Source organism: Loxodonta africana, chromosome 12 (genome assembly GCF_030014295.1).
Source record: "Loxodonta africana isolate mLoxAfr1 chromosome 12, mLoxAfr1.hap2, whole genome shotgun sequence".
Lineage (NCBI taxonomy): Eukaryota > Metazoa > Chordata > Mammalia > Proboscidea > Elephantidae > Loxodonta > Loxodonta africana.
In genome coordinates, this window is record NC_087353.1 from 10524025 (window position 1) to 10544619 (window position 20595).

A 20595-nucleotide genomic window follows, 5' to 3' on the forward strand; every position below is an offset into this window, starting at 1 on the left:
CTTAGTTTTACTGCCTTTCTGTATTCATCTGTGAGTGATAGATAGTCCGTTAGGGTTCCTGCCCTTGAGGAGATCAAGGTTAAGTAGGGACAGGAATCCATGTGAATTACCTACCTACCAGTTGCCATCAAGTTGATTCTGACTCATGGCACCCCTGTGTGTTGCTGTGTAGAACTGTGCTACACAGGGTTTTCACGCTGTGACCTTTTGGAAGCAGATCACCAGGTCTTTCTTCCAAGGTACCTTTGGGTGGGTTCAAACCTCAACCTTTCTGTCAGTAGCTGAGCATGTAACCAATGCCCCCATCCAAGGACTCCTCCAAGTGAATTAAGATCTCCTTAAAGCAGGGCTTCAAGCCTGTTTTGGTTTGAACCCTGCTGAGAACTGACATTTCTGACAAGTTCCCTGCTGAGAACGTGCATTTCTATCCCAAGTATACTGAATCAGAATCTATATTTTAACCAGATCCCCTGCTGATTCTTATATATAACTTCCTGGGAATCTGTTAGAAATACAAACTCTCAGTAGAAATTCAAACCAGAATGAACGGGTTCGAAGCCCCGTCTTAAAGGGATATATGTGACCTGATGACAGAACGAACAGGTTCGAAGCCCCGTCTTAAAGGGATATATGTGACTTGATGACATGGATGGTACCTAACAAGAGGGAGAATGTTAGCAAGGTTTCATAGAGGAGGTGCAGTCTGAGTGGATATTTAAATATGACTATTTGTTTCAGAGGCCTAATTAGCAATAGAGGGACAGGAAGAAGTATGATGTATTCAGGGAGTGGCATACCGTTTGGAATATCTGTAGCCTCAGATTTGGGCATGAGAGAGACCTGGAGGCAGAATGAAAAATGGGGCTAGAAAGATGGACATGGAAGCCCTTATTTACCTTGCTAAGGACATTGGATTTGATTTTCTAGTCAATAAGAAAGGATTAGAATAGTTTAAGCCAGGGAATAACCATAAATTTTGCATTAGAAAGTTCACTATTATTGCAATAGCCTGGGTGAGGGACTATGAGGGCTAGAACCTAAGACAGCAGCAGTGTGGATGGAGAAGAGGGGTCCAACAGAAGGACAAAACCTTGGTCAGCAGCTGGTTGAACACCTATCTGAATTACATTAGCTTAGATCACGGCAGTTCGAATCCACAAGGTGCTCCTTGGAAACTCTATGGGGCAGTTCTACTCTGTCCTATAGGGTCGCTATGAGTCGCCGGCACTGGTTTTTTTTTTTTTAGATCACTTTAGAAATACATTTCCTGAATGAAGACTTCAGTATTAAATCCTCTGCTTAGATGATGAATCTACATAAGAAATGGCTACATCACAAAGACTGCTGTGTCTCTTGAAGAACTATCATCAAAGGTTTTGTCCATTGTATCACTCAGTGTTTTGTTAGTATTATTATTTTTTTTAATGAAAGCGTACAAAAGTTCAGTAGTGCTATGAGGCTTATATCCTTTCACCATTCTTATTCAATCTGTATGCTGAGCAAATAATCCAAGAAGCTGGACTATATGAAGAGGAACGTGGTATCAGGGTGGGAGGAAGACTCATTAACAACCTGCATTACACAGACGACACAACCTTGCTTGCTGAAAGCGAAAAGAACTTGAAGCACTTACCAATGGAAATCAAAGACTACAGCCTTCAGTGTGGATTACAGTTCAACTTAAAGAAAACAAAAATCTTTGTAACTGGACCAATAAGCAACATCATGATAAACAGAGAAAAGATTGAGGTTGTCAAGGATTTCATTTTACTTGGATCCGAAATCAACACCCATGGAAACAGCAGTCAAGAAATCATACGACGTATTGTAATGGGCAAATCTGCTGCAAAAGACCTCTTTAAAGTGTTAAAAAGCAAAGATTCACCTTGAAGACAAAGGTACGCCTGACCCAAGCCATGGTATTTTCACATATGCATGTGAAAGCTGGACAATGAATAAAAAAGGCGGAAGAATTATTGAACCCTTTGAATCATGGTGTTGATGAAGAATATTGAATATACCATGGACTGCCAAAAGAACGAACAAATCTGTCTTGGAAGAAAAACAGCCAGAATGCTCCTGAGAAGCAAGGGTGGTGAGACTTTGTCTCACATACTTTAGACATGTTGTCAGGAGAGACAATTCCCTGGAGAAGGACATCATACTTGGTAAAGTAGAGCGTCAGCGAAAAGAGGAAGAGCCTCAAGAGATGGACTGACACAGTGGCTGCAACAGTGGGCTCAAGCATAGCAAGAATCGTGAGGATGGCGCAGGGCTGGGCGGTGTTGCGTTCTGCTGTACAGAGGGTCGCTGTGAGTGGGAACAGACTCGATGGCACCTAACAACAACAGCAACAACACATGGCTGACAATGAAAAACAGCAAATTGCTGCTCCGTCTTTCCCTGGCCCACTCGCTAGAGGCAATACTTTTCAACAATTTTTTCAGCTTCTTCTTGTGTCGATTTCGATGTTTTTTACTGCTATGTCTTGATTTTTAAATTGTAGACATGACTGTTGGTTTCTTATTTTGGAAGACAAGTTTTCCTTTGGTTTCATCATCCACTCACCTTCCCTTCTCACCACCCTTCCAAAGTTTACATTGCTGTAAGTACAACTATTATTCACAGGAGTCCTGGTGGTGCAGTGGTTAAGAGCTTGGCTGCTAACCAAAAGGCTGGCAGTTCGAATCCATCAGCTGCTCCTTGGAAACCCTATTGAGCAATTATGAGTCAGAATCAACTCGATGGCAATGAGTCTGGTTTTGGTATTGTTCATAGCTGTTGTTGTGTGCTGTTGAATTGATTCCCACTCATAAATAAACCCTGTTACTCAGATTACATTTTTTTTCTTATCATGGATTATTGTAAAAATGGCTGTAAATTATTCTTCTACCTTTATCCAGGCTTTCTGGCCATGCCCTCCTACACTGACTCTGGGCTAGCCTTGCGACTTGCTTTGGCCAATTAGCACATGTCATGCAAACAGAAGGTTAAAAAACACCATCTTATTATTGCTGCCTTCTTGCCGTTCTTCGGAAGTCTGTGACTACTTTGTGAACATGCCCCGACTAGCTCTGCTAGACGCTGGCCTATGTGGGGCCCAGGAACCCCTGATGTCCCCGCTGACGGCAGACATCAGCCAACAGCCAGCAGCCACAGCCAGGCATGTGACTGAGACCATCTTAGACAACCAGCATTTAGCCCAATTGGCTGAAGGATGAGGCACTTTACTGATGCATAGACTTGTTAACAATAATAAAACAGTTGCTGGTTAAGACCACTGAGTTTTGGGATGGTTTGTTATAGAGCAAAAGGTAGTTAATATACTTGCTCACCTACTTTGGCCCTGAGGCTAGTAATTGTTTCATGTTTTAGTTTGCATAGTTTTTCCCAAGGTATTTGATATAAGTCTAATGTACCTCTTATTATAATCAAAAAATCAAGTGATAATAGTTTTCTTTTTTTTTTTAGGTATCGCTTCTGTAGCCCTTCATTCTCCTACCTCAGCCTGTATAGGCTGTTCTTGACATACTCTGCCCTGCTGTCATCCTCGAATTCCCCTTCACCATCACCCTGGCAATTCCTTCTGTACTCTCCCGTGTTGGCTTCTCTGTTTCTTGGATCCCGTAGATTTCTTTTGCTTGGTTGACTCTTCATTTTGGACGAACACATTCTATAGTAGTGCCCTCATGGCTACTTGTGAAGTAAATTTTTAAATCTTGCCAATTAGAAAATATCTTTATCTCTCCTTTACATTTGACTGGTAGCTTGGTTGGGTATAGAATTCTAGATGGGTAATCATTTTTCTAAGAATTTCGAAGGCATTGTTCTCTTTCCAGTGACGCTATTAAGAAGTATAATATCTGTGGGATTCTTACTCTCTCTCTTTTCTGAGGAAGACTTTAAGATTTTCTCTTTAACCCCCCAAAACCAAACCAAACCCGTTGCCATCAAGTCAATTCCGACTCATAGCGACCCTAAAGGACAGAGTAGAACTGCCTCATAGGATTTCCAAGCATTGTCTGGTGGATTTGAACTGCTGACTTTTTTGGTTAGCAGCTGTAGCTCTTAACCACTATGCCACCAGGGTCCCAAAATTTCATGATAATATATCCTCATATGGGTGTCTGCGATGGTCAGTTTTATGTTGCCAAGGTGGCTAGGCTCATTACCCAGTTATTTAATAAAACACTAATCTAGTTGTTGCTGTGAAGGTAGTTTGTAGATGTGAATAACATCAAAAATCAGTTAACTTTTTAAGGAAAAAACATTCTTGATAATCTGAGTGGGTCTGAAAAGCCTTAAGAGTAGGTCTGAGGTTTCTACACATATGTATCCTTCTGGCTCTGTCTCTCTGGTGGAACTCTGACTGATAAACTATCTTTTCATTCTTTGTACTGGGTATTCAATGAGGCCTTTTTTTTCGAAAACCCAGGATGTTTGCCCTGGGAATTTTCTTGTGTTCTTTCTTTGATACTTTTCTTTTTTCTCTACTTTTTCAGAAACTCCTATTAGTTGGTAATTAACCCCTGTGAATTATTTCTCTATTAAAAAAAAATTTTTATCTCTTCTCTATTTCTTTATAATTTAAGGGAGATTTTTCTCAACTTTATATTCTAATCTTCTAATGAACTTTTCATTTCACTTATTTTTTAAAAGAACTTTCTCGTTCTTGTTTCTTGGGTTATGAATATAATAAATCTTAATTATTATTTTTCTTCTTCTTTTCTGTCTAATGATAAATTACAGCTTTTAAAAAGACTTACTCTTTCCGACAGTGTCTCTCTTGTCTTAGCTTCCTTCTTTTCCTTTTGGTTTGTTTGTTTATCTTGGTTTCTGTCACACTATTTAGAGCTTTCCTTAAATGGCTGGTAATCCCTGGCTGTTCATTTGTGCTTAAGACTTCCCCAAATATCAGTAAGTCTAGACCCTTTCTCTTGAATCTCCTCACTTCCTAAAGAATCCCGCACTCTCTTGTCTAGAGTGGGGATGGGAGTTGGCAGAGAATGCAGTATAAAGCATCGTCAATGCCAGGTTCTGTGAGCCAGAAAGGGGAGGCTGGGGGGGACCTCACCATACACTTCATTTCCCTGTTTTTAGTAACACAGCTTCTTCCTGTTTTCAGCTGTTCCTGCTCTCCCAGTCCAGAGCTTCCCTGGTTTAGCTGCTCCTGCTGCTGGTGTGAGGGAGGGGCAATCATTTACAGGTGTGGGGTGGGCGTTGGGAGTGGAATTGCTTCATTTTTTTTTTTTTTCTCTTTCCATTTTTATTGTAGTGACAATGTAAGCAAGAAGACATTTGACAATTTCTACAGGTATAATTAGGTGACACTGATTAACACTCTTTGTGTTATGCAACCATTCTCATCCTCCTTTGCTGATTTATACCACCACCATTAACATAAACTTGATGCCGCCTAAGCAAGAATTCCCCCTACACCCCCTATTGAACTACTTCTTCCATATATACATGTTTTTCCATTAATCCTCTGTTTTCAACCTCCACTGAAGCCCTGGCTTCAGAGGTGCCTGGCAGTGTCCGGTGGATTTATGAGAATCTGCAGTGCACGTTAGCTCACTTCTCTTCTTGGTTCCCTTCCCCCACCTTCACCTCTCCACCTCCAGCTCTTCCCCTCACCTTGCTTGGCAGAGTAGAGAAAGCTACAACTTAGCTGCAACTCCCAGTACTTTGTGGATGTCTGTTGTAGGCTGTTATCTTGTCTTTGTTCCCTCCCCCCCATCTTGTGGATTTATAAAATTAAAGTAAGTTTTAGTAGATTTTTGAGATTCAGTGGAGATAAATGTGTATTTAATCTGTGGAGTTTGACCAGGATTCTCCATAAAGATTAAAAAAAAAACTTTTTTTTTTTTTTTTTAATACCTACTAAAATTTAGTAGTGGAAAATGTGTTTGTACTTTTGTAGAAAGTGTACACTTTTCCCTTCTCTTTTATATCAGCCTCTGGAGCCCTGGTGGTGCAGTGATTAAGAGCTTGGCTGCTAACCAAAAGGTCAGCAGTTCGAATCCACCAGCCGCTCCTTGGGAACCCTATGGGGCAGTTCTACTTTGTCCTATAGGGTAGCTCTGAGTCAGATTTGACTCGACAGCAATGGGTTGTTTGTTGTTGTTATATTAGTATATGACAGAGAAAAGAGACCTGGTGCGAACGGTTAAGTGCTTGGCTGCTAACTGAAAGGTTGGAGGTTTGAACCTGCCCATTGGTTCTGCGGGAGAAAGGCGTGGCGCTCCTCTTCTGTAAGGATCACAGCCTAGAAAGCCCTATGGTGCAGTTCTACTCTTTCACATGGGATTGCTATGAGTCAGAATCTACTGGGCGGCAGCTAACAACAAAAATAGCAAATGGCAGAAGTGCAGGTCGTGCCCCAATACCTGTCTCCCCTTCAGGGATAAACTCCCCAAGTATGAGCTAGGCACATGGCTGCCCACACCCTGGGCTATAGGTGACTTGACCTTGAGACTAAACGCTGGTCTGGGTGATATAAGCAGAAGAATTGTGTGCAAATACTGGTAAGTCTTTAAAGAGAGAACCCTTCAGCCAGCTCCTCCTCCCTACTGGCTGGAATCGGACAAGATGGCTGTTGTTGGAACAGCAAAGTAGATCTTGAGGTGGAAGCTCAAAGCATAAGTTGGCAGAGCAACAAGATAAAAGGAGCCTGTGATGGCAGTGCTCACGGAGCTGCTGTGTCAGGCCTAAACTGCTTGTGTTTATGTGATTAAAAAAAAGTCAAACTTCCATCTTAATAAGTCACGATTTGGGTTTTATTTGGGTTTGCTGCTGCTGACAATCGAACCTAATCTGAACACATACAGACAGTAAGGAAATGCTTCACTCGTTGTTGCTATATCTAGTGTTAATCATATTTGTTAATTAATTTTGGGTTCCTAGTACCCATATTTTCCCACACTCCTATAAGATTTCTATTAAAAAAAAATTTGAATTATAATATTCTGTGGATGATTTTTTTTACCACCAGTTACCAAAAATACGTTTCTATGTGGGAAGATATAAATTATAAACAAGAAGACAGCATGGCAGTAAAGCTGTGACACTTTCAGGGGAGGGGAGCAGACCTCAGTGACCAGCCATCCTCCTGGTCAGGTGGTGGTCAGAGTTAAGGTCTTCACTTTATTTGCTTGGTCTCTGGCTCCATGCTTGGCCTCTTTCCTTTTTTATTGGAGGAGGGATGGATGATGAGTGTAAACGACAATTGCTAAAGCAGTTCACAGAGCAGGCCTGCTAAAGGCAATCAGCAGTGCTGCCCTTGGAGGCTGCGGTCAGCACTGCACATGATACCTTGCGTTATACTCTCCCCCGAAATTCAGAAAAATGATTTAATATCGGCAAGAAATACCTATAACTGCAGACTGACTTTTTTTCTTTGGTCTAGACCTGTGCTGTCTAATATATGGTAGTCATTAGCCACATATGGTTATTTACATTTAAATTTAAATGAGCTGAAATTAAAGTTGAAAATTCAGTACCTTGGTCTTAGTAACCAAAAGTCAAGTGCTCAGCAGCCTCACGTGTCTAGTGGCTGCCACATCAGACGGTGCAGGTCCGGACAATCACTTATGTGCTGACAAGACCTTCATGACAGTGGGTGTGGAGGAGTCAAATCATTTCACCCCTAAAGTAGGCTGTCAATGAGGAGAGCAGGAGGAGGGAGGTTTGGTTTGCTAGAGAAAGTGCCTTGCTTTCTTGATTGGGGGTAGAGGGCTGTTTAGTTTGGGTTCTAAATAGATAGCGATTCTCCTTGTAAAAGAAATTTAAATAGTAGCTAAAAACAGTTGCTGAGACTTATTAAGTGCATTCCCATGTTTAAGATTGTCAGTATGTTTGTTGTTGATTTTGTTTCTGTCGTTGTTTGTGACTTAGGAGACACCATATGTGACAGAGTAGAATTGCTCCATAGGGTTTTCTTGGCCTATAATCTTCATGGAAGCAGATTGCCAGGCCTATTTCTTCTGTGGGGCCACTGGCTGGGTTCAAACTGCCAACCCTTTGGTTACCAGGCAAGTGCAAACTGTTTGCACCATCCAGGAACCTTGGTCATTGGTATGTTTGAGTCCATACTAACGATCGTGAAGTTGGGGCAGGAGGACCAGGCAATGTTTCATTCAGTTATACACACAGTTGCTATGACTCAGAGCAGACTGGACACCAACTAAAACATGGTTAACATACTGTACTAAGCATTTCATACACATTATCCCAGCTAATTATCTCAACAATCCTACAAAGTTGATTAGGATTAGGTTATGTTAATGAGGATTAAGCTATGCTTGTTATGTTAATGAGGCAGCATTAGGATGGGATGCAACACTCTTATTCAGGTCACAGCCCTGATCCTATGTAAGGGGAATTTTTTTTCTTACAAGAGATAAAAGGAGAGAGAAGTGAACAAAGAGAGAGGGACTTCAGTACCACCAAGAAAGAAGAGCTGGGAGTGGAGCGTGTTCTTTGGACCCAGGGTCCCGGCCCTGAGAGACATCTAGACCCAGGGGAAAATTAATGCCAAGACTCATGGATATCTCCAAGGGACACCAGGGCCACAGATGTTGAAAGAGACAAGGATCTTCCCCCAGGGTCAACAGAGAGAGAAAGCCTTTCCCTGGAGTTGGTGCCCCGAACTTGGACTTCTAGCCTTCTAAACTGTGACAGTATTTATATCTGTTTGTTAAAGCTATCCACTTGTGGTATTGCTGTTATAGCAGTACTAGATAACTAAAACACACCTACTCAGTAAAATTTATTTGTAACCTCAAAATGAGTACTCATGGCACTTCTTTGGTCATTTGCAGATGTGTGCAGAGTAGTGAAAAATTTGTCAGCTAACAGACATTTCCAGGTGAGGTCAAAGAAGACAGCGCTTTGCCACCTTGTTTCAGCTCTTGGACTGTAAACAAACGTCCTTTTCACAGTCAATCTAGTACCAGATTTTTTGTACTTCTGTCCTTTTTGTTGATGATTCTGCTGTTTAAAATGCCCCCCGCCAAGCGTAATGTTGTAGTGCTGTCTACTGTTTCTAAGGAAAAAAAGACTGTGATGTGATTTATGAAGAAAATACATGTGTTAGATAAACTTCATTCAGGTAGAAGTCATAGTGATGTTGGCCATGAATTCATGTTAATGAATCAACAACATATATTAAAGTGTTTTTTAAACAAAAAAACACACATAAAACAATTTTATGTATTGCTTGGTTGACGAAAATGTCACCAGAGAATCACAGACCTTAGCCCTGTATTTCCGCTAGGATCAACGGTTCAATGTTCATTAATTAGTGTTTGTGGCCCCTTTATAGACCATAAATACCACAAATAATAAGAATCGACTGTATATATCTATCTACATCTATATATCTATACCTATATATGAGCTAAAAGGAGAAAGAAGCAAGCAGAGAGAGAGGGACCTCAGTACCACCAAGAAAGAAGAGCTGGGAGCAGAGTACATCCTTTGGACCAGGGGTCCCTATGCTGAGAACCTCCTAGATTCAGGGGGAAGACTGATGCCAAGACACATGGAAATCTCCAAGGGATGCCGGTCCCACAGGTGTTGAAAGGAGGCAAGGACCTTCCCCAAGAGCCCTATATATTACTCATACAAATATGTGTTTTAATACAATCACATTCAACACACGTTTACTATATTCCTGAAAACCTACTATTTATTGAAGAATCAAGGATGATGTGCTATCAGAAATGATTCGGGGAAGTCAAGAGATCTGGATTATATTCTTAACTACAGGCACTAATTATGAGGACTTTGAAGTTGTTTTTTTTTAACTTGAGATTAATTCACATATCAGGACCTTAAAGCTCTTAAGAAGTCAGATTCTACATCTGTTTATTGGAGATAAAAATTACCTTGTTTGTTATTTTTTGTTTTTTTTTTGTTTGCAGATTTGTCTTCTCTATAAAATTGTACCAGATTAAGATTCTTGGGGCAGATTATATTAAAATTTTTATTCCTCCAAAGATGCTAACACAGTGGCCAAAATAATGTGCTGTGCTAGATAGAATTCTAAAATGGCCTTCAAGGTGCCTGGCCCCTAGTATAAAAACCCTGGTATACACACCCTGTATAATCCCCTCTTCTTGATGTGGGTAAGACCCATGAACATGATGGGATAGACACTTTCATGATTAGGGTACATTATAAAAGGCTCCTTGTAGCAGTCTGGAGAGAGACTGTCATGCTGGCCTTAAAGAAGCAAGCTGCCTTGTTGTGAGATGGCCATGTGGCTAGACCCTGAGGGCAGCTTCAGATAGCTAAGAGTGGACTCGGCCAACAGCCAGCAAGAAACAGGGACCTCACTCCCACAGTTGTGAAGAACTGAATTCTGCCAGGAATCTGAGTGAGTTTAGAAGTTGAACCTGAGCTGCAGCTGAAAATGCAGCCTCTTGCCCCTTGATGTCAGCCTGGTGAGTCCCTGAGCATAGTATCTGCTTATGCCAGGCTGAAATTCTGATCTATAGGAACTGAAATAATAAAGGAGTATTGTTTCAAGCCACTAAGTTTGTGGTACTTTAGAAAACTAACTTGGAAGTTACTAGAAAACTAATACAGTGCTCATGCAACAAATGATAGCTTTAGGAGCTGCTAGTCAAGATCACGTTGAATGCTTACTAGACTCTGGGGATATAAAGATGAGATGGTGAATGTGAAAGTGCTTTAGGAGAAAAAATGCCTGTAAAAATAAAATACGGTCGTGTGCCACCCCCCCTAGAAAATACTGCACAGAAATATGTGCTGTTTCAGGCACAGGAGGTCTAACAGATGTAACCTTTAGCTTTTAACTTTTCACGATGCCCTTTGGGATTCACGGTTTGAGACAGATGTTGGAACTGAGTTTTCCCCTGTCAAATGCTTTCTGTCAAATGCTAAAATAGGGATAATAAAATAAAAAAGAACTGGAACATCTGAGGTGCTTCTGGGAAGCAGTAGCAGTAAAGGGTGGCAGTGGTCATTGGGGAATTGGCCGTAGGGACACTTGACATGGGGAACCCAGGGACTGAGCGGGTAAGTCTTACTCCAAAGGGCAGTGAATTCAAATCACCCCCAAATCTTTCTCAAATAATTATGGGACCAATAAAGCCAATTATCCAGGAGAAATGGCTCTGAGGATAAACAGTGAAACCAACTGAACTCTTTCAAATGGGAGGCAAAGAACAGAGGTTAAGAGAATTGCATTTCTTCCCATCTGTAGCTCATCATAGTGGCACTAGTTAAGTCCTAATTTCTCCTGGGGCTGGCTGTGGGAGCAGAGGAGCCTCAAAGCACAAACAACGGGTAGTATGCGGAGCTGCTCTGTTAAGGGACGAGAGGTCCTACAGTCCTGGCCCAGCACAAAAGAGCATAACTATTTCCTCAATAAGATCTCAACGTTAAATCTCCCCTCTTCCTTTGGGCGCGGGAGGCGGGGAAACACTCTCACAGAGAATACTTTTTTTGAAGTGCTCAGTTTTGAGCTGTATTCTTTAGGGCTAACAGTGGCTCCCATCTGCCTAGCCTCCTTTGGCAACAAAATGGATTCTAGGATCAGAGAATAGAACTTGAATGAAACACAGAAATTTTTCTGTCTTTTCCCATAAACCTGGCAACCTCGTTAGACCATTAAAGGGTTGTCAAATGAAATTTGGGCATTGGTAGTTTCCTGGGGGCAGGAGACCAGAAAAACCACCAGGTCAGTACACAGGTTAGCACTGAGTGTAAATGTTCTTCATTCCCCTTGTAGAACATTTTCAACTTCTGTAGAGGGACCACCTTCTCCTTGACCCACTTTCCCCGTTCCTCATCTCTTTCTGTCCACCGAGAACCTCAGAAATTAGGGAACATTCCTTCTTGTGTTGAAAAATGAAGTATGATTTTTTTTTTTCCCAGTATGCTTTGGTAAGACAAAAAACTGCCACCAGGTCTGAAGGAGTCCCTGGCAAAGTCTTCCTCATCCCTTCTAGCCAGCAGCAGAAACGGGAAGAGGGAGCACAGAGAAAATGTGGGAAGGGGTGGAAGTGGTTAGCCTGGGGTAAGGCAAGAGTGTCCATACAGTGTCTTCAAAAAAAAAAAAAAAAAACCAAACCCAGTGCCATTGAGTTAATTCCGACTCACAGCGACCCTATAGGACAGAGTAGAGCTGCCCCCACAGAGTTTCCAAGGAGCGCCTCGTGGGTTCGAACTGCCGTCCCTTTGGTTAGCAGCCGTAGCACTTAACCACTACGCCACCAGGGATTCCACAGGGTCTTTAAAGGGTATCGATAAGAAATATTTCCAAGGTAGCGAGGCTGTAGGTTTTGTCTACTGCATGGAATACAGTCACCAAACCCGTGATTTTCCTATTCCCTGACTCTCTGAGATTTGAAGTTATCATCAGAGAAAGCCTTGAGTGTAGAATGACTTGAAATCCCTTCAGTGTCTTCTGTTTATATGTGTGGTCTTTGATAAGGCTGGCCAAGGTCTGAGCCATAATAGAGCACCTAGCCAGGTACTCTGGAGCCCTGATGGTGCAGTGGTTAAGAGCTACCACTGCTAATCAAAAGGTTGGCAGTTAGAATCCACCAGCCGCTCCAACTCGACGGCACCTAACAACAACAGCCAGGTACTCTGGATATTCAGATACATAAGAAGTGCTCCTAACTAGATGGAAAAACTAACTAACATTATATGGAAAGGAAAAGAGGCCCTGAATAAGTAAAGCATTTTTGAAAAAGAGGAACAAAGTAGGAGGCCTCACACTACCTGATCTCAGAACCATGGTAGTCAGAACAGCCTGGTACTGATACAGCGACAGACACATAGACAACGGAGGGAACAGAATCGAGAACCCAGGCATAAACCCAGGCGCCTATAGTCAGCTGATCTTTGATAAAGACCCAAAGTCCATTAAACAGGGAAAAGACAGTCTCTTTAACAAATGGTGCTGGCAAAACTGAATGCCCCTTTGTTAAAAAAAAAAAAAAAAAATGAAATTGGTCCTATAGCTCACACCTTACACAAAAATTAATTAAAAACAGATCAAAAATCTAAATAGAAAACCTAAAACTATAAAGATTATGGACAAAAAGATGGGGACAACACTACGGTCCCTAATATGTGGCCTAAATAGGATATAAACTGTAACTAACAATGCACAAACACTAGAGGTAAACTAGGTAACTGGGATCTCCTAAAAATCAAACACGCTCATCAAAAGGCTTCACCAAAAGAGTAAAAAGCGAACCTAGAGACCGGGAAAAAATTTTTGGCTGTGACATATGCAGCAAGGGTCTAATCTCTAAAATCTACAAAAAGTATCTTGTAGATTTTAGAGTTTAATCTCTAAAATCTACAAGATACTTTAAAACATCAATAACAAAAAGGCAAATAATTTAATTAAAAAAAACGGTCAAAGGATATTTTGCCCAGTCCTGGATGCCATGCTAACTCACATGAGTCACTCTGCTACCAACATCCTCAATTTCCTCATTCTTTGCCCTTCTACCACTTGCTCCCTGCAAGTCCCTGGCGCTGATCAATGCCACGATTCCCTTTCTCTTTTCCATGCCCATGGGACTGACAAAGCTGCGACTGATGAACGGTCTCTCTGATTTCAGCTGGGTCCTGGGCCTCACTATTATTCATCTTATTTGGCTGCTGAATCCTTTTTCATATTGCTCTTAAAGACAACTCCAAATGTTTCCCACTTTCAAGTTCCCTGCCTAAATGGCCCCCAACTCACTCCTGTTAGCTGATGTCCATGCTTTTTATGACAAAGTTACTGTCTTCAAATATGATTTCCTTTAACCTCTTGCTTGCCCTCACTTACCAGTGTATTTATATCCACACTTATCCTTCTTGATCGACACCTTTATCTTGTCCTTGACTCCATGTTTATTGACCTCCAACAAGATGTTTTTCCAGTTAGTCTCTCTGCTCCTTTGGTGTCTTTAATTTCCTTCTCTTTCCTGGTTTCTTCTCTTCAGATAATCGGTATATCCAAGTGTTCCTCTTCTTACAAAATCCTCCCTTACCTCTCCAACTCTTTCTATTTACTACCAAATGCAGTTCCCCTTCTTCTCATCTAAACTTCTTGCAAGATTAGTCACATCCTCTGTTTCTACCTTGACACCTTCCATTCAACTCTTGACCTATTTTAATTTGATTTTGGCACCTGGCCCCTTCCCTAACCTTTCTATGAGTCTACTTTGCTGAGATTTTTAATGCCAACACCTCCTAATTTTAGAATCCAATAATCATTTTTAAACGTTCTGCCTTACTGGCTCTCTCTGCTACATTATATTGCTTTCTGTTTTTTGAATTGCCTCTGCCATATCAACAAGTCTCCCTATTCTCTTAACTCTGCCTGTCTCTGTCTTTCTCATGGCCTAATTTTTTCAACCTTTTCATTAAATGTTAGTGTTTCCTAGAGTTGTCTTTGGCTCATTGCTCTTCTTGTTCTATCTACGGTCTCTGTGTGACCCATGGGTTTAACTGTGACATATAAGTTTCTGATTCCTACATTGCTCTAAGACACTCTTGTCTCATTTCCAGTTGCCTGCTGGTCATTTCCACCTCAAAGTCTCACCAAAAACTCAGTGAAATCATCAACTTCTCCTACCTTTGTAAAAAATTTGCTTCTTTTCCTGTATTCTTGATTTCTGGTTGGTAGCATTGTCATCCATATGGTTGCTTAAGTGCTTGGCAACTCCTCTCCCCCAACATTTATTCTCCAGGTCTTTCTGATTTCAGTTTCTAAACATTTCTCTAGTCTTCTTTCTACCATCAGCTAAGGTCAGGCCCTCATCACCTCTCACTTGGATCACTGGAAACTGTCCGACTTGTCTCCCTGTCTCCTGTCATGGTCCAATCAAACCATCCTCCACACAGCCACCAGAATGATACATGTAAAACATAGACTTGATCCTCTACTTAAACCTACTTTAATGTAATATTCTTCACTAAGGTTAATTGCACCTTTTTATCCAAAACTCCTGAACTCGAATCTTACTTCTGGTGGAAGACTTTCCTGTTTACCCTGGGGTCACCATGAGTCTAAATTGACTCGGCAACAACTGGTAGACTTGATGTTTCTTCTCTGTTCGATAACGTCTTGTGCTGATCTGTAGCCTAGTATTACTTTGCTGCATTGTAACATCTTTTTTATTTATCTACAGTCTCCTCTAACCATTGTCTTCTCCTCTCTCTCCTTGATGGCACAGACTGGGTATTCATATTTTATTTCCAGAACCCAGCACAATGACCCACACTGTAGGTTCTGCATAAATGTTACTTGAATGAAACAAACGAATAAACGTATCAGTCAGCTGGGCTGTGCTCGAGATTTCCTTTGGAATGTGCCTAAAAGGTCTAAATTGTCTACGAAACCTTCTCAGATTTCTCCAAGTCTAACCTGGGTCTCTCCTACTGCATGCTCCCTTCACATCTTGTCTGTTAAGTTTGGTATTTATCCCATTCAAAATGCTTTGTATTCAAGGTCTTTATGTAAATATGTGTCTTCACCATGACTTCTGAGCTGGTAGAGTCAAGAGATGTGTCTTTATCACCATTTTAGGCTCTGTTGTACTTGGTGCATGGCTTGGCACATAGTCAGAATCACGTCATGTTCTGTGAATGGAATTGAACACGTCATATGTACTATGTACTAGCCCTTGTTGGCTTCCCCTATTTAAGACCCTAGCACTCTCCTTAGTTTGTGTTGACTGAGACTGAGGCACATTTTCCTGACCCATATTACCTGGGCTTCAAAATCCTTCTGTATAAAATAAGTATTTTCTATAATAACTTGTAGTTGTCATTATAGAATTATCTCAGTGATTCTTCCTTTCTGGGCTTTTTGATTTGCCTCTGGGTATACATCTTATTTCTGGAAAGGATAGGCCTTTTGTGTCTGACCCTGAGAATCTCAACTTAGTTGCTTCTACAATTACACCCATTCTAAAGATAATAGAACCTGAATTGATCCTCAGGACACAGATGGCCCCTCTGGCCCTGTAGCTTAGCCCCTGCTGGATAAGTCACCTCTGCTGTGGCTTTAGGTATGACTGACTCTGACAAAGTGCTGATAATCACTTGACCGTCACAAATATTGATGGGAGGAAGCATCCTCGTGGGAATAATCATTCAATCTCAAACACTTTCAAGAAGCAGAAATGAATTTTCATAAGCACATGTGTTTTTAAAATGTGCCATCTATAATTAGGGGCGAAAAAAGGAACGTAAGTCTTTTTTATTCTTTGGGTACCAGTAGCATGTTTCAATAGAAACATTTGTCTGGTTTATATGAGAAAGCATCTGGTTTTGAATGACCTATTTTTTTTTTTTTTCATTTTGAACACTGCTTTTCTAGAAAGGCCCAGCCAAATAAACATTTTCTATTTCTTTTATAACAGCTCAGTTTCTTTTCAGACACCACTCAGCTCCAGCAAAAATGAATTGGGAAAGAAATATTCTTTCTCAACCCCTTACATACGTAAAGAATTTCAATTGTTCCAGGCCTATGAGATGAAATGGAAGCAATTTCACAACAAATAGGATGGTGTGGATGCTTAGAAGCATCTGTCAGTGACCAACATCATTATTTCGGAGACTAGACTCTTTAGGCCCCCATGCAGTGAGTGTTACCGTATTGAAAAGGAAATTTGAGTGAGCAGACTTGGTATACAACGAGGACCATGAAGCCGTAGAAAACTGGCCTTCTGTTCATCTACTGTTAACTTCTGGCACTCCTTAGGAAGCAATTTTTTAATCATCTAATTAGTTTGTTACAATTTGGGGGAAAGGGAAGTAAAAAAAAAAAAAAAACGAAATTTCTGCTTCAGTCTAGTCTTTTCCTCTGATTCCAAAATTGCTTTGCTCTTAGGAACAGAAGACATGAAAGGAGCCATGCCTTGAGGACTCAAGACAACTGACAGTCTGCTCCAGACGCCTAGGCAAGGCCATGGGCCTCCTGAGAAAAGAAAAATGTTCCAGGTCTTTAAAAAAAATTTTTAGTTTTTTCACACACTTAGGTGTGTTCTTGCCCATTATTAATATTACCACTTTCCAGAAAACAATGTTTTGCCTATCAACAAAACAAAACAAAACAAAACAAAACAAAACAAAACAAAACAAAACAAACCCATTGCCTTTGAGTCGATTCCAACTCGTAGCAACCCTGTAAGACAGAGTAGAACTGTCTCATAGGGTTTCCAAGGAGCAGCTGGTGAATTTGAACTGCTGACCTTTTGGTTAGCAGCCAAGCTCTTAACCACTGTGCCATCAGGACTCCATGTTTTACCTACGTAGTGAAATAAATGGAGCCCTGGTGGCACAGTGGTTAAGAGCTATGGCTGCTAACCAAAAAGTTGGCAGTTCAAACCCACCAGGCACTCCTTGGAAACCCTAGGGGAAAATTCTACTCTGTCTTATAGGGTCACTATGAGTTGAAGTCGACTCAACAGCAATGGGTTTGGTTTTTGGTTTTTAGTAAAATAAATGGAAATTTGCCAAACAGATAAAAACCACAGGTTAACTCTGCCCACAGGTCCTAACGCCCACTTTCACCCAAGCACCCCTTGCCCTCTGTTTTCCTTTCACACAGAGACACATACACACACTACAAAACAGAGGCATTTGGGCACCTTAAACCACCAATATATCAGAAACACACCTGCTCACAAACCAACTTCCCTTTCGGTCCTCAGAGATAACTAATGTCAGCAGGTTCAGAGCATTCTCCATTAGCCTTTATAGGAAAATAAGGTATCAAAGCCTCCTCAAAGCTCTGCAAACCAAGGTGTGAAACCCAACACGAATTAAATCTGAGATACTTGGAGGTTTTCATCTGTTCCAGCTCCATTTTCCACGTAAAATAATAATGGCCATGACTGGCACTGCAATGCCCTTTCTAGCACAAGCTGGTGATCGTCTGACTGGGAGCGTGCTTAGAGCTTGTTGTGGTCATCTCTGTCACGCTCTGCACTTCTGTGACCTTCTCCAGGGACCCAGGACATTCACCAAGGGAGTTGATAGGACTCTAGCAAAGATGTGGTGACTAACAAGAACAGACATAAACCCATAGAACTCTGGGAACGAGTGGTTTGCAGACCACAAAGAGAGTACAACAGAACATCTCTAGAAAGGTGAGCTTCTTGGCGTGGCATGTATCTGAGTAATATGAGCCTGTAAGTTGTGATTTTCTTCACTATATCTGATCTCTTCCCCAAGATTCCCTCAGGTGTGTAGGGATGAGTGTGTGCATTTGAACAAACTCGACACGTGTCTGAGTCAGAGAGCCGGGTGAGATGCATCTTTATGGAGAAAAGACAGCAGGGAAGAGCCATAATCCCGAGATTAGGCTCAGTCTAACAGATCTCTGTACTTTTAGTATGTGGGTGTCAAGTAAGAAAGTAAACCAAGGCACATGGGTGAGAATGTAGTAGTGGTGACTTTCATTTATTTCTGAATTTGGGGAATGTCTTTGGAAATTCAGTTCAGGACTAAGGCAGGCTGGGGCAGGGTGTGGTCCTGTGTGAGTCCTCCTGACCCTGGTGCTCGATCTCTGGGACTCAGGTGCTCCCAGAACTCATCCCTGGTGAATGGTGTTGAGGATGTACAGGTCATTCCCCTGACCAAGCTGCACCAGAGGACTTAGATACGTGAGCCTGCTGAAGGAGAGTGAGAAACCACTCTCTGAAGCACTGTAATCTGCACCGTGGAGACTCCAGACAAATGGTTATTTTCTTGACCCTAATATAGAAATATAAAGGTTTTGAAATAGGAATAAATGTCATACGCCTAGCAGCTTCTAAGTGCTTCATAAAATCAGATGGATAAAATCTAAGCAAGCGGAATACTCGTCCTCAATGCCGAGGCCTCTGCAAGGTGTTTAGCTTTATGTAGTTGCTGATCTTCTTGTACGGTGAGGTTTTTTGTTTTTACTTCAAGGTATGCATATATTTAATATAAGAATTGTAACTCATTTCTTTGTGTCAGATTAGCAAAATGTATATACCATTATGCGTATATCATACGGGCAGTTCTAAAAATTTTACTAAGAGCCGAAGATTTGGGGAAGTAGGAACTTTTGGGAAGATAATCTGGCGCTAGCTGTTGAAATTTAAAAAGCTAGCATTTTTGCTTCTAGGAACATATCCTAAGACATGCTTGTACAAGTACACGAAGATATATGTATAAAGAATTTTCTCATAGAATTGTTCGCAATATTGAAATCTAGAAAGGAGACGGTAACGGTATGGACGTACAATGTAACGAGAACGAGGAATGAGGCAGCTTTCTGAGTGGTAAGATGGAAAGATTTATCCATCCAAGGATGAACGCTTGCTATTTGCTGGGTGGTGCAAATTGTTAACCCACTCAGCTGCTAACCGAAAGGCTGCTGGTCCGAGTCCACCAGAGGAATCTCTGAAGAAATGCCTGCTATCTACTTCTGAAAACTCTGCCACTGAAAACCCTATGGAGCACAGTTCTACTCTAACCCACATGGGGTTGCCGTGAGTCAGAATTGGTTGGTTTTTTATTTTTTGGTGTATAATAGTGAATAAACAGACAAGGTCCTTGTTCTAAGACAGATTATCTAAGATACATTATGATCTATTTGTATACAAAGAAAATATGGTGAAGGGTGTTTGTTTGTGTGTGTGTGTGTGTGTGTGTGTGTGTGTGCTTGAATGCGCAAATGTGTCTGTACAGATACGTGGGCTTTTATATTCAAAGGCAATTTTTGAAAGAAGACACAAGAACTGACTATCTTTGGGAGGTGAGGTGAGAGACTGGGCCAGGAAGAGGAAATACAATTTTACTCTTTAAACCCATTTATACTGTTTGAATTTTCTACCTGAGCAGGAATTTCGTTTGTAATTAAAAAAAAAAAAAAGAAGTCTTGCTTAAAATGTTAAGGCTCAATCTCACATATTCCTTTTGATTTGCTTATGAATTTTTGGTTCAGTCTGTTTTTGATATAGTTTTACAAGTAAATTCAAGATACGTGTACGTAATTTGTACAGAAAATACCCTGAGAGAGAAACAGAAAAGGAAGAGTTGTAAAATGTCTTCACACAAGGGCATGACGTTTCCTTTGTTTATAAGATTCCTGAATTTTCTCCTCCAGCCCCTCCCCAACCTGGTTTTCATAAAGCCTCTTGTGCTTTCTCCACCCGACAGGTTCTTAACTCCTTTACAGTGAGGCCATTTAACTTGACAAAGCAGATCTCTTCTTTAAAACAATTTAATTGAGTATTTTTCTTTTTAAATTAAGTAAACGCAATGAATGCGGTTGACTGAATCTTTTGGAAATTTCCTGATATATCTTTGGCCATGGCAAACATGAGGCCACTGGGCCAAATGCCATCCTCCCGCCCTGAGTGTGGCCTGCCATGATAAATAACTAAATACACAGATAATCACGTGTGTCTGCCTAGAACATTAACATTTATTTCCTTCTGTGGGCCATGATAAAAAAAAAAAAAAAAAACAAAAACTTGAAAACCACTGTCTTAATAGATATGGTCGCAGAAGTTTGTGATTTAAAAAAAAAGAAAAATTTCATCTTTTCCCAACCCTCAGAACTTCATTAGT

The 20595-nt window shown here is 41.1% G+C and overlaps 1 protein-coding gene across 4 annotated transcripts in view; it reads right to left on the reverse strand.

The window, feature by feature from the left end:
• Window positions 1-20595, reverse strand: part of MYT1L (myelin transcription factor 1 like) — a 216748-nt gene that overhangs the window by 34635 nt on the left and 161518 nt on the right. The gene's annotated exons all lie outside the window — the stretch shown is intronic.